The 14,277-nt window shown below is 40.2% G+C and overlaps 1 long non-coding RNA gene across 1 annotated transcript; it reads left to right on the forward strand.

Moving 5' to 3' along the window:
- The first annotated feature begins 3,818 nt into the window (after window positions 1-3,818).
- Window positions 3,819-10,294, forward strand: LOC135574345 (uncharacterized). The gene is made up of 3 exons (XR_010465376.1): window positions 3,819-8,120; window positions 8,212-8,237; window positions 8,490-10,294. It is a non-coding gene; the product is annotated as an uncharacterized LOC135574345 (long non-coding RNA).
- The last annotated feature ends 3,983 nt before the right edge of the window (window positions 10,295-14,277 follow it).

Consider the following 14,277-nt stretch of genomic DNA (forward strand, 5'->3'; position numbering starts at 1 on the left):
AAGGAAGACCAAAGCGCACCGTGGTGAGCGTACATATCTTTATTATTATGTCATCGAGAAAACAAGAAACGAACGTGACGCTTCCAAGGGCTAGAGTGCCCCTAACAAAGTCAACTTCCCACAATGACAAAAGGGGGAAAGGCTGCCTAAGTATGATTCCCAATCAGAGACAACGATAGACAGATGTCCCTGATTGAGAACCATACCAAGCCAAAACATAGAAATACAAAAACATAGAAAATAGAACATAGTATGCCCACCCAAATCACACTCTGACCAAACCAAAATAGAGACATAAAAAGGATCTCTAAGGTCCGGACGTGACAATAGTAAAGTAAAGTGCATATACAAATAAGCTAGTAGTACTTTAAAGTATTTTTACACCACTGGAAATTGTCACATAATACTACAAATGAAGAAACACCTATATGTAATGTATGTTCTAATATCTTGAAAGTGTGGGTTAGTATCTAAAATAAATGTAAGTACATATACTATCTCGACATTTTGATTTCCATATCCTGAAATCTCGAAACTTTTAGATAGTATAGATACTATAAATCTCGAAATTTAAAGATCAACTCAGCAAAAAAAGAAATGTTCTCTCACTATCAACTGCGTTTATTTTCAGCAAACTTAACATGTGTAAATATTTGTATGAACATAAGATTCAACAACTGAGACATAAAATGAACAAGTTTCACAGACGTGACAATCGGAAATGGAATAATGTGTCCCTGAACAAAGGGGGGTTCAAATCAAAAGTAACAGTCAGTATCTGGTGTGGCCACCAGCTGCAATAAGCACTGCATTGCATCTCCTCCTCGTGGACTGCACCAGATTTGCCAGTTCTTGCTGTGAGATGTTACCCCACTCTACCACCAAGGCACCTGCAAGTTCCCGGACATTTCTGGGGGGAATGGCTCTAGCCCTCACCCTCTGATCTAACAGGTCCCAGATGTGCTCAATGGGATTGAGATCCAGGCTCTTCGCTGGCCATGGCAGAACACTGACATTCCGGTCTGGCAGGAAATCACACACAGAACAAGCAGTATGACTGGTGGCATTGTCATGCTGGAGGGTCATGTCAGGATGAGCCTGCAGGAAGGGTACCACATGAGGGAGCGAGGATGTCTTCCCAGTACCGCACAGTGCTAAAATTGCCTGCAATGACAACAAGCTCAGTCCGATGATGCTGTGACACAACGTCCCCAGACCATGACGGACCTCCACCTCCAAATCGATCCCGCTCAAGAGTACAGGCCTTGGTGTAACGCTCATTCCTTCGACAATAAACCAAATCCATCCATCACCCCTGGTGAGACCAAACCGAGACTCGTCAGCGAAGAGCACTTTTTGCCAGTCCTGTCTGGTCCAGCGAAGGTGGGTTTGTGCCCATAGGCAACGTTGTTTCTGGTGATGTCTGGTGAGGACCTGCCTTACAACAGGCCTACAAGCCCTCAGTCCAGCCTCTCTCAGCCTATTGCAGACAGTCTGAGCACTGATGGAGGGATTGTGTGTTCCTGGTATAATTCGGGCAGTTGTTGTTGCCATCCTGTACCTGTCCCACAGGTGTGATGTTCGGATGTACCGATCCTGTGCAGGTGTTGTTACACGTGGTCTGCCACTGCGATGACGATCAGCTGTCTGTCCTGTCTCCCTGTAGTGCTGTCTTAGGCACTACAGTACAGACATTGCAAGGTCTCACAGTACAATCATTGCAATGATTTATTATTATTATATTATTATTTTTGCCCTGGTCCTATAAGAGCTCTTTGTCACTTCCCGTGAGCCGGATTGTGACAAAAACTCACACTCAATCTTATGTTTAATAAATGTATCGTATCGTGTGTGTGTGGCAGGCTTACAATGATGGCAAAAAACAACATTTGAGAGTGCGCTGACCCTGGTGCTAGATGAGGTACGCAGCTGGAGGTTGAATGTTTGAAGGGGTAAGGGACTATGAAAAGTTTGGGAACCACTGCTATAGTCAATTAGGCTAGAAAATGTTTCTGCGTGTGTGTGTGTCCATTCGTGCGTGCGCTCGTGCGCGCATGTGTGTGTGTCGTTGGTGATACGTCGGTGTCAACCAGCGAGCAAGGAAGCGCCTAAGAAAGCGAGTATTTAACGGTCGTGGCACAAATTATGTTTGGCACGGGGATGGTTATGACAAGTTAAAACCTTACAGAATATGTACAGTATCAGTGGATGCATTGAAGGGTTTTCACATAAAATGATATTGCTTAGAAGCCTGCAAGACAAAACAATGACCCTTGGATCATCGCTGGGTATTTCAAGGATGTTGTGAGCGACAGTAACGATTGAGGATTGATCATGGAACTGGAAACACCCATGTCTGTGTCACTCTGTGGATGAGGTTGGAACAGACTGTGTCACTCTGTGGATGAGGTTGGAACAGACTGTGTCACTCTGTGGATGAGGTTGGAACAGACTGTGTCACTCTGTGGATGAGGATGGAACAGACTGTGTCACTTTGGGCCCCAGCACTGGAAATTAAAAAGAGGAGATGGGCAGTTTGCAGACACTTTCCTGGACACATTTCTCATCTAGTGTTTTTTCCAAAACACAATACAGATAAAATCATCTATCATATATAGTGAGTTGAGTAGTCTGGACTTAGTAAGCTTGTCATTGTACTGTGTGTATTCCAGTGCATGTGCAAATAAACTCAGTGTCACACCCTGATCTGTTTCACCTGTCTTGTGTTTGTCTCCACTCCCTCTAGTGGTAGCACATTTTCCCCATTATCCCCTGTGCATTTATACCTGTGTTTTCCGTTTGTCTGTTGCCAGTTCGTCTCATCAAGCCTACCTGCGGTTTTCCCGTATTCCTGTTTTTCTCTCTGGTCCCTGTTTTCTAGCTTTCCCGGTTTTTGACCATTCTGCCTGCCCTGACCCTGAGCCTGCCTGCCGTTCTGTACCTTGTGACACCACCCTGGGTTACTGACCCTGAGCCTGCCTGCCGTTCTGTACCTTGTGACACCACCCTGGGTTACTGACCCTGAGCCTGCCTGCCGTTCTGTACCTTGTGACACCACCCTGGGTTACTGACCCTGAGCCTGCCTGCCGTTCTGTACCTTGTGACACCACCCTGGGTTACTGACCCTGAGCCTGCCTGCCGTTCTGTACCTTGTGACACCACCCTGGGTTACTGACCCTGAGCCTGCCTGCCGTTCTGTACCTTGTGACACTTGTGACACCCTTGACCTGTTGTTTGCCTGCCACCTGTTCTTGTAATAAACTTGTGTTACTTCAAACTGTCTGCATCTGGGTCTTATCCTGAGGTCTGATACTCTAATTGAATTTGAGTATAATTTTTTCCCAATTTTATGTGTCAATAATATTGTCTCCTGGTAAGTAACTCTCTTAAGAAATGTGTCAAGTCAGTGTCCACTAATATGCAAACTCTGTGGAATTCCATATTTTCCATTGAGTAACATTATGTCCTTTGTCTCAAGGAGGACCTGGATCAGGTGGTTTATGCATGGAACAACCACCGAATAAGGCCATCCCACAACGCTCGGGCTCCCAATGGTCAGCCAATAAGGATGTATGCTTTCCTCAACCTGTACTGAGCCCAGAACCACTTACAATGTGTGGACCCTAGGGAAGCTGATTTCATGAAATAGGATTCGTTATTTTATGAGAAAGCACATACTTAGACAATAGGGCTTTGTTTAAATGTGCTATTTAAAAAAAAGTATATATTCTTGTACGTTGTGGACAATTCTCTGACCTGATGTATGTTCTGAAATGCAAGCAAAACAAATAAATTATTTAAATTTCATCATTGTATCTTGATTGTGTCTTGAAGGGGGGGGGGGGTGGGATGGTAGTGTAGTGTCTTTGGCTATGCCGGATTAAGTGATATGACATGCTATTCTATAAAATAATTTCTCTGTAATTAATATTACCTGATTAAGCTAATCAGGTAAATGTAATTAACTAGAAAGTCGGGGCACCACGAAAGAATGTTTAAAGACTCTTAAAGACCTAGTAATCTTTTACATCAGTAGCAGTCAATATTTAATCTTCACTTTATTCAGTCTCATCTGAAAGTTGTAAATTCTTGGTTATCTTTACAACCCCTGGCTAACAAGTTGAATCAGCAATACAAAATTTGGTTTAATTATTTGTTTACTAAATACCTAAATAATCACACAGAATTACATCTACACAGAATGGATCATACATTGATTACAAATTATGTCATAAAGGAAAACGTCCCTAGCGGAAGGAACAGATATGACGGCTGGTTACACAAAGAAAGGGGGTTGGGTTTTGAATGAAAGAGCAGGAAGACTGAGGAACAAAACGATTTGTGTCACTATCGGCCCATAGGCAGCTATGCTATCGTAAATACAGTATCTTATGCATTCTAAATAACCACACATTTGAAAAAGGAAAATGCAATAAATATTTACTCTGAGCTGCGCTTCAGTAGATTGGTCGTAGATAGAAGGAGGGGTGGTCCAGCATGGATCTCTGGTCCTCTGAAAAATGTCTAGTGGTGAACTGGAGCGTGGTAGAATGGATACTCTGTCCGTTATCTCCTAGCCCACGTTTACAGTTGCTGCACTAACGCAACGGCTAGGAGGTATCACTTCTTTAGTGAATAAGAGTTCAAAATTCATACCAAGTTGCCATACTTTAAGCTCATGCTATATTCTGGCTGGTTTAGTCGAAATTCAGCCTTCCGGCGTGTGGATCGTCATCTTCACGTTGAAATTCGATGCTAATTTCGTTATGTTCTTGTCGTTCAACCAGAGCTCACGCTGAGATTGGCTTAGTTTTGGAAGGTGACCTTGTCCTTTTTAACGCGGGGACCGCAAGTCCACACGTCCTTGGAACAGGAAGCTGAATTTTCATCAACAGGTTTATATAGTGGTGAAAGAATCGGCGTGTTTCATAGTTTTACAATCAAAGTCTGTTCACTTGGGAGTTTCTCTATGACAAACCGTTCTCTCATTTAAGAAGGTCAAATTACATTTAATCTTTTCACAAATAGTTAAATATTTAAACATTTAAATTGCACAACAATTCCATGTGAATCTGACAACTAGAAAGTATCGACTTTCCAAGATACAGTTTATGTCATCCTGTCATCAGTAGTAATGTCTCAGACAACAACTGATCTGACATCATATTCATTAAGTAGCAACACATATTTTCAACTGGTTGGATTACCGAAATAGGGTTCCGTTTCCCACCTTTTGATGCTCCCAGACTCTCTATGTTAACAAAGGGATTTTCAATAGTCACATTGGTAGAGTAGAGAGAGGAAAAGGGGGAAAGGTATTTATGGGGGTCATAAACCTCCCCCAGCAGGCCAACGTCATGACAGTAGGAAGTAAAAAATATTCAAGCACAATTTAAATGAGGATTACACTGAAAATAAAACAAGGATTAAATAAAAACATGTACCCAGCTACTGGTTCAATCTCCCAAACCAATATGCTGGGTTTATGTCAAAACCCAACACACTGGGTTGTTTTAACCCAGACATATAGTCTAATTTACTAGCAGCTGGGTCAAGCGCTCAACCCCAGGTGCTGGGTTAGATGCATAACCCAACCCCACTGGGTCGAATTAACCCAATGCTTTGTTAATCCAATATTGGGTGTCGAAATTACCCAAATTTTGTTATTTTTATTAACCCAGCATTTAGTTTGTGTAACAAATTCACTTTGGAAAAATTATATGAATTGCCATTTTAGGCATAACTCAAATTCTACCTTTTTTAAGATGGCAAAATAAAATGTTTTTAGTAATTGTTTCACTCAAAAAGGCAATAGTTCTGAACTGGGTTTGATTTCGTAAAAAAATCTATATATATATTACATTTAGTTAATTATCTTTTAAACTTCTAATGGTTGAAAGATATTGCTAAGTTATCACTTGGCTCATGTACAAAATTATATAGTTGCTTATTTAAACATCTTATTAAGGTCAACATCCTCATAGTGTTCACATTACTCTCATGTAAATGTTGTAGCAGCTGTCGTGATGTGACTTTTCATTAATGTGAAGACTGTTATATCAAATCAATTATCTATGTTTAATTATTATTATGTGACTAAACTAATAATGTAAACATAATTAACCAAGAAGTCGGGGCACCACGGGAAAATGTTGTTTAAAGAGTTACTATTTCCCAAATGTAACTCTCTGTATTCTGAACATCGTAATTTCTTGTGGCCTGCACGAGCCCTATTTTAATGATGAATCAGCAATACACAAATTGGCTCAATTATTTATTTACTAACTAATTAAACAATTGAATAATACACAAATGCTTCAGAGGTTGTCGGTGTTCTTGTCCTAGGCTACATATGTTTCCAGCTGCAGACTAATAACGCGATGTCTAGGATTTGCTTCTTCTGTAGTGATCGATAATTTCAGAGTTTATACCCATTTTGCAACATCTGGCTCGCGCCTTAGTCTGCTTGCTCTATAGAGCGGTAGATTTCTCAATCATTCGTAAGGTATTCAGCTGGCGCTGCATGTAACTGGTCTCATATGTAAATTCTTCAGCGCATCCTTGTAAACACTAGGGGAAAAGGGCTTTCTATTATGGTTTGCATAATCTCTGTGCTCACGTGGGCGTGGTTACTGACTTGGTAAACTTTACATGAAAAAACATTTTCTCATTTATAAGACTCAAAACTGTGCTGTGTGTTTTGGGCTTTCGTGCCCTTGTGGATTGCGCAGATGATTACCGGTCTCGTCCCGTGTGTTAATCATTGTGCGCTCGTGTTATTTATTCAAGGTACTCCTCGCCCTTTTGTTTGGGTTTCAACTAGAGGTCGATCGATTATGATTTTTCAACGCCGATACCGATAACGATTATTGGAGGACCGAAAAAAAGCCAATACCGATTAATCAGCCAATTTTTATATATATATTTGAAATAATGACAATTACAACAATACTGAATGAACAATGAACACTTTTATTTTAACTTAATATAATACATCAATAAAATCTATTTAGTCTCAAATAAATAATGAAACATGTTCAATTTGGTTTAAATAATGCAAAAACAGCGTTGGAGAAGAAAGTAAAAGTGCAATATGTGCCATGAAAAAAAGCTAACGTTTAAGTTCCTTGCTCAGAACATGTGAAAGCTGGTGGTTCAATATTCCTAGTTCTTCAATATTCCCAGTTAAGAAGTTATAGGTTGTAGTTATTATAGGAATTATGACACGTTGACTGGTTCTCTCTATACCATTTGTATTTAATATAACTTTGACATTTGGATGTTCTTATAGGCACTATAGTATTGCCAGCCTAATCTTGGGAGTTAATAGGCTTGAAGTCATAAACAGCGCGGTTCTTCAAGCATTGCTAAGAGCTGCTGGCAAACGCAGTAAAGTTTGAATGAATGCTTACGAGCCTGCTGCTGCCTACCACCGCTCAGACTACTCTATCAAACCAACAGGCCTTCAAGGTCAGGCACTCCCCTTCGGTTATGTACTTCTAGAAGTTATCCACAAGATCAGATCTCACTGCTCTTACAATATTGCTGGAGCCATTTTTACATTTTCCATCCGACTGAATAATGCGGCCTACACTTTGCCATTACTTTCCCCCGAAGTCGTGTCGAAGAAACGGCACCTTCAATGTACTATCCGGTACACTGGTTGTAAAACTCCTCCCAGAACTCAGATAAACATTCCCCCAGAATTCCTCCCTCGTCAGTGGACTGTTCGTTCAAAAACTAGGGGTTCAACAAGGGTTCTTCTAAGATCCTCAAAGTTCTTCGAAGAACCTTAGGGTTCTTGGCACTGAAAATTTCCCCAAAAAAGGTTCTTCCAAGAACCCCATAGGATTGGGGGTCATCGAGGAACCTCCTTAGTTGGTGGGGGTTCTTGCCGGAACGTAACTGCCCAACTGAAACATTTGGATTTTAATTTGAAAGACAGCAGGTGCAGGCACATAACTGAAACATTTAAAGATCTCCTCAATTTAGGGTAAGTTTTGTCCCTTGTACAATCTAAATTCATATTGTTTTATGATACCATCTATCTTTTCATATGTGTTCAAATCTTTCTAAAACAGAAAATGGACACAATTCAGTTGATATCAATCAACAAAGAGGTAAGAATATGTAGGCTATAAGAATATGTTGAAGGTTAGCTGTATTGGGTGCAGATGACTGAACTGCTCACTTTTTTGTCTGTGTCTGCAGGTGTACAGACGAGGAGGCATACAAAGGTATGTCAATTGGTATTGGTATGTTATGCAGATCACATCTTCCATCCTTCTCCTTTACCTGTTCAATGAATATCCCATAGGCCTTTACATTATGGACAAGGTATATGTATGAAAACCATTATCCCAAAAGTTTTTTTCATTCACATTTTACTGCAAAAACAAAGGTCTGAATACTGTCATGTGCATGTTTTGTTAATCATCTGTATAATTACTATTTTTTTGGATTCCCTACATCTCTGATGAATATAACAGGAAACCTGTTTGATCACCATGCACTGCAAAATCATTCTGGCTATGGATACGGAGAACATCAAGACATTAACATCAACACGCCAGAGGATATATCCATTGTACTTGGGCTCTGCTGGGAGTTTACCTCATATTTCAATTTTTTTTTAATTCTGCTTTGCTACTAAAATCATGATTAACACTGACAACTAAAATATTGTGTTATTGTTGTTATTGTTATGCATATTATTATTATTATTAATAATCTGTACCATCCTATTAATAATAATAATAGGGGAGGGGCGGTAGTTAAAAAATGAATGCCAAAAGTTTCTTCAAAAGGTTCCTTGATAATCCATTAAAATGGATTATTTGAAAAACCATTTTAAATGGCAGCATCATGTTGTGGGGGTGCTTTGCTGCAGGAGGGACTGGTCTCAGCCTCTAGTATTTATGATGCAGTAGTTTATGTGTCGGGGGGCTAGGGTCAGTTTGTTATATCTGGAGTATTTCTCCTGTCTTATCCGGTGTCCTGTGTGAATTTAAGTATGCTCTCTCTAATTCTCTCTTTCTTTCTCTCTCTCTGAGAACCTGAGCCCTAGGACCATGCCTCAGAACTACCTGGCATGATGACTCCTTTCTGTCCCCAGTCCACCTGGCCATGCTGCTGCTCCAGTTTCAACTGTTCTGCCTGTGATTATTATTATTTGACCATCTTGGCCATGTTCTGTTATAATCTCCACCCGGCACAGCCAGAAGAGGACTGGCCACCCCTCATAGCCTGGTTCCTCTCTAGGTTTCTTCCTAGGTTTTGTCCTTTCTAGGGAGTTTTTCCTAGCCACCGTGCTTCTACACCTGCATTGCTTGCTGTTTGGGGTTTTAGGCTGGGTTTCTGTACAGCGCTTTGAGATATCAGCTAATGTACGAAGGGTGATATAAATACATTTGATTTGATTTGCACTTCACAAAATAGATGGCATCATGAGGAAAGACAATTATGTGGATATATTGAAGTTAAAGCTTGGTCGCACATGGGTCTTCCAAATGGACAATGACCCCAAGCACACTTCCAAAGTTGTAGCAAAATGGACAGGAAAGTGTCAGGATTTGGCCAGGGTTGTTCCGGTTTTTGGTCACTAGATGCCCCCATTGTGCCTTTTGACCTTTTGTTTTCCCTTGATCCCCATTATTATTTGCACCTGTGCCTCGTTTCCCCTGATTGTATTTAAACCCTTTGTTTTCCTCAGTACTTTGCTCTGTGTTTGTATGTTAGCACCCAGCCCTAGTACTCTGTGTACTCTTGTTGATCCCGGTGGACTCTCTTGTGGAATTCTGTTTTTTGTTCTTGTTTGTTTGTTTTGAGTATTTTTTGAGGCTTTTTGTGCTATACCTTCCACCTTGTGGATTTACCTATTTGTCTTGGAGGATTACCTGTGGAATTCCTTTTGAAGTTGTGGAGTTACATGTTTTCCTGAAGAACTTCATTTTTTACTTCATTAAATACATCGTCTCAAGTACTGCTGTGTCTGCCTCATCTTCTGGGTTCTGCCAACTATTCGTGGCTCAGTTGGTTAAGTGACTGTTTCTCACTCCGGAGACCCGGGTTCGTAACCGGGTCCTGACAGAAAGTCAAGGTATTGAGTCGCCATCACAAAGCCCTCACCAGCTCTGTCAGGAGGAATGGGCCAAAATGTACCCAGCCTGTGGAAGGCTACCCGAAACGTTTGACCCAAGTTAAACAATTTAAAGGCAATGCTACCAAATACTAATTGAGTGTACTGTATGTAAACTAGGAATGTGATGAAAGAAATAAAAGCTGAAATAAATAATTCTCTCCACTATTATTCTGACATTTCACATTCATAAAATAAAGCGGTGATCCTAACTGACCTAAGACAGGTAATTTTTACTCTGATTAAATGTCAGGAATGATGAAAAATGTAGTTGAAATGTATTTGGCTAAGGTGTATGTAAACTTACGACTTCAACTGTATAAGTACAGTATGTAATTTGACCCATTCAAAATGTATTGAATGAATTCTTCTTGTGATTAGGTTCAGCACTGCTATCAGCAGTAGCTTTATTACAGGTAAACAACTCTACAGTATCTCAACATTTCTAGAAATGATTTCAACATTTTTCGATAGTATCTCAACATTTTTAGATACTAAATCAACATTTTGAGATAATATCTAAAAATGTCGAGATACTATCTAAAAATGCCAAATAATTTCTAAAAATGTTGAGATATTATTTCAAAATGTTAAATATACTATATATATATATATATATATATAAACATTTCAAGATGCTATGTAAATAAAAATGGATACTAACTCAACATTTCCAGATAATAGAATATACATATAGGATATGTTTCTTAATTTGTAGCATTATATGGCGATATCCATCTATTCACGTGGCAGAGATCAGCACAGCAGGGCCACCAGCAAACGTGTGGTGGGCTGGCAATTGCCCCAACATTTCTGATTCGGTTTCATAAAAAAAATATTGACGCAAAAGCGTTGAAATGAGGGACAATGTACTGTTGTTTGCACTGACTTGCCTCATGATTAATTTGTCAACGAGTGCACAATTAATCTGCGCTTCAGTCTGATCAGCTCTAGCCTACTGATAACCACAGCTGCAAATATCCTAGAGAAGCCTAAGCGCTCTGATCCCATCTGGCCAGCGGAAACGAAGTGGGAACGTCATGCATGTATTGCCTAACCTATGTATTTATAGCTTAAATTATTAATTTGTATTAAGATAAAATGTGAACGTGATCAAATTTGGTTTATATTCAAAATTCGGGTGACTAGGCTACCAAGACCTTATCAGGCCAAACGCTTTGACTGTAATTAATCAATCAACACAATAGTGAAGACAAACTGTGTAAGTAACATTTTAATTACAGATGCGAATGCCTACACGTGCAACTCAGCCCTGTTAGTTCCATTGCCCGATCGAGGTAGTTATTTTTAAACCATATGACCTGATTAGAACAATCTGGTCCCATCATAGCCCATATGAAAACTGTTTTACAGCTGATTTATTACTATGCCATACCCTCCAACTAGGGTCCGGAGTTTTACCTGGTTAGCTTAGTCCAGTGGTATTTAAACCTCTCCCAGACGTTTTACAATTTTGTTTTTGTCCTGAACTAGTTCACCTGATTCACCTAATCAAGGGTTATTTGATTTAGGTGTGCTAGTTCTGGAAAAGGTCAAATACATGAACTTGGTGTGGGTCCCCGAGGAGAGTTTTGAGAACATGGAAATAAATCATTCTGGGCCCCAGGAAAACAATCCAATTTAAAACACTTCAGTCCCCCAGACATGTTTTAAATACACCAAATAGAGCATTATTTCATTTCGTAACATGACTATTTCCAATTTGAGTGTGAGAGCATAAAGAGCCTATAAATCCCGTTTTATACTCTGTAAGAAAGCATAGCATATACATGGATTCATAGCCTACTAATGTTTTCACACATTATAAGATATGTGTTCTCATGTTATAAAGTAATTCAAAGTGCTTTTAAGAAGTGTAGGCTACTTGAATGGTATGATTCAAGAAATAATTGTTTTAAATTAATCTAGACTGGGAAAAATCTATTTGACTTCTCCCACATGGTGATCTCTGATGTCACCTACAAAGGAAAATGGCCTCGATAACAGCATTTTCGTACATCAGGAATCAAGGTAATACCCAAGTGCAGACTGTGTTAAGTAACAATGTTTATTGTAACAACAGGGGCAGGCAAACGACAGGTCAAGGCAGGCAGAGGTCGATAATCCAGAGCAGAGGCCAAGGTACAGGATGTCAGGCAGGCTCAGAGACAGGCAGTGGTCAGGCGGGCGGGTACAGGGTCAGGACAGGTAAAGGTCAAAGACCAGCAGGCCGAGGAAAAAGAGAGTCTAGGGAAAACCAGGAGCTGAAACAAACCACTGGTAGGCTTGAACAAACAAGACAACCCAGGTATAACTACACAGGGGATAATGGGGAAGATGGGCGACACCTGGAGGGGGGTGGAGACAAACACAAGGACAGGTGAAACAGTTCAGGGCGTGACATTTTCAGATGTTAAATGAAATTACTTTTTTTTTTAACTATCTATTAATATAGTTTTTGAACACCATAATTTCTTTACTTGCTTGATAGCTGTACTTTTAGTTTATGGTTGACACAGCTTATTGGCCATTAGCCAATTGTGCGTTTCTCAACATCTTCAAAGCACGTGAATGCATCCAACTGGTATTCACGACTTCACAACTGATAAATTCTCACTCAATAGACGAGTTTCCCACTAGCAACTCCCAGTTGGAGGGCTGTTCAAATAGATTTTTCCCAGTCATATATGGTAAACAAAGGGAATGATCAAGATATCATCTTTACAGACTGAGGACGCAAAACATTACGAACACCTTCCTAATATTCTGTCCTCAGAACAGCCTCAATTCATAGTGGGCATGGACTCTACAAGTGGTCGAATGCGTTCCACATGGATGCTGGCCGATGTTGACTTCAATGCTTCCCACAGTTGTGTCAAGGTGCCTGCATGTTCTTTGGGTGGTGAACCATTCTTTGGGTGCTAGACCACAGGAAACTGTTGAGCTTGAAAAACCCAGCAATGTTGCAGTTCTTGACACACTCAAACCGGGTTGCCTGGCACATACTACCATACCCCATTCAAAGGCACTTAAAATATTTTGTCTTGCCTATTCACCCTCTGAATGGCACACATACACAATTAATGTCTTACTTGTCTCAAGGCTTAAAATCCTTCTTTAACTGATTGAAGTGGATTTAACAGGTGACGTGGATAGAAGTGGCTTTAACAGGTGAAAGCTCTGATCAATAAGGGATCAGAGCTTTCACCTGGATTCACCTGGTCAGACTGTCATAGAAAGAGCAGTTCCTAATGTTTCGTACACTCAGTGTATATTATGACGTCTGTAAGAGCATAGGGAGCAGCATTGATGTCATCTCCATTTTGAAGTAGTCAATTTTCTTCTTCTACTACTACTATGAGTTAGCAAACACACTGAAATGGAGCATACTGCCATCTAGAGTGTGTTGTTTGAACAGGTATAAAGCCAAGGATGGCAATTTACTGCCACCTACAGTTATGAAATGTTTGCTCGCGAGTATAATTCCTTAGCTAATCCCTCATGTGATCTTTCCTTCACCCATAGGAAGTCCAACCCAGTTGACTACTTTAATTTGGTGAAGACCTTAATGGCAATGTCCATGCAAAAGGTCAAATAGGGGGTGCTTATATTTATCCTGTTTCACTGCATGTACAAGTGACTAACCTGTACAAGTGTGATGTGTGAAATGGTCATGTTTTTTTTTGCATATCCCAACTCCCCCTCAGACACCCTTGGAGAGTGGTGGTATATTCCCACTTCCCACTTGGTTATGAACGCAGCACAATTGACCACCAGAGGAAGTGGCTAGTTAGATTGTAACTCTAAATATTATATTGCTGATAGTTGTGTAATTGATTAACCTAACAGTACATTTAAAGATCTGATTGTTCAGTGGGCCAGGTGTAAATGTTCCGCCCTACCTATTTTTTCAACCAGTTTGAATACAATAGAAGCCATCCACCCTTAGTGTGTGAAGTCTTGAGGGTGCCGACAGCGTTGCTGACAAAGTTGTATATGTTCCTTCTGATATTAGATGAAGTAATCCAAAATGTAATCAGCGTTTTTTAATGATGTAACTGTAATCCGATTGCATTTTTTTTTAAGTAATCAGGGCTGATTCCAGGCTACTTCATTTTTTTTATCAGATTCCGTCATCC

The sequence above is a fragment of the Oncorhynchus nerka genome, linkage group LG12 (genome assembly GCF_034236695.1).
Source record: "Oncorhynchus nerka isolate Pitt River linkage group LG12, Oner_Uvic_2.0, whole genome shotgun sequence".
NCBI lineage: Eukaryota > Metazoa > Chordata > Actinopteri > Salmoniformes > Salmonidae > Oncorhynchus > Oncorhynchus nerka.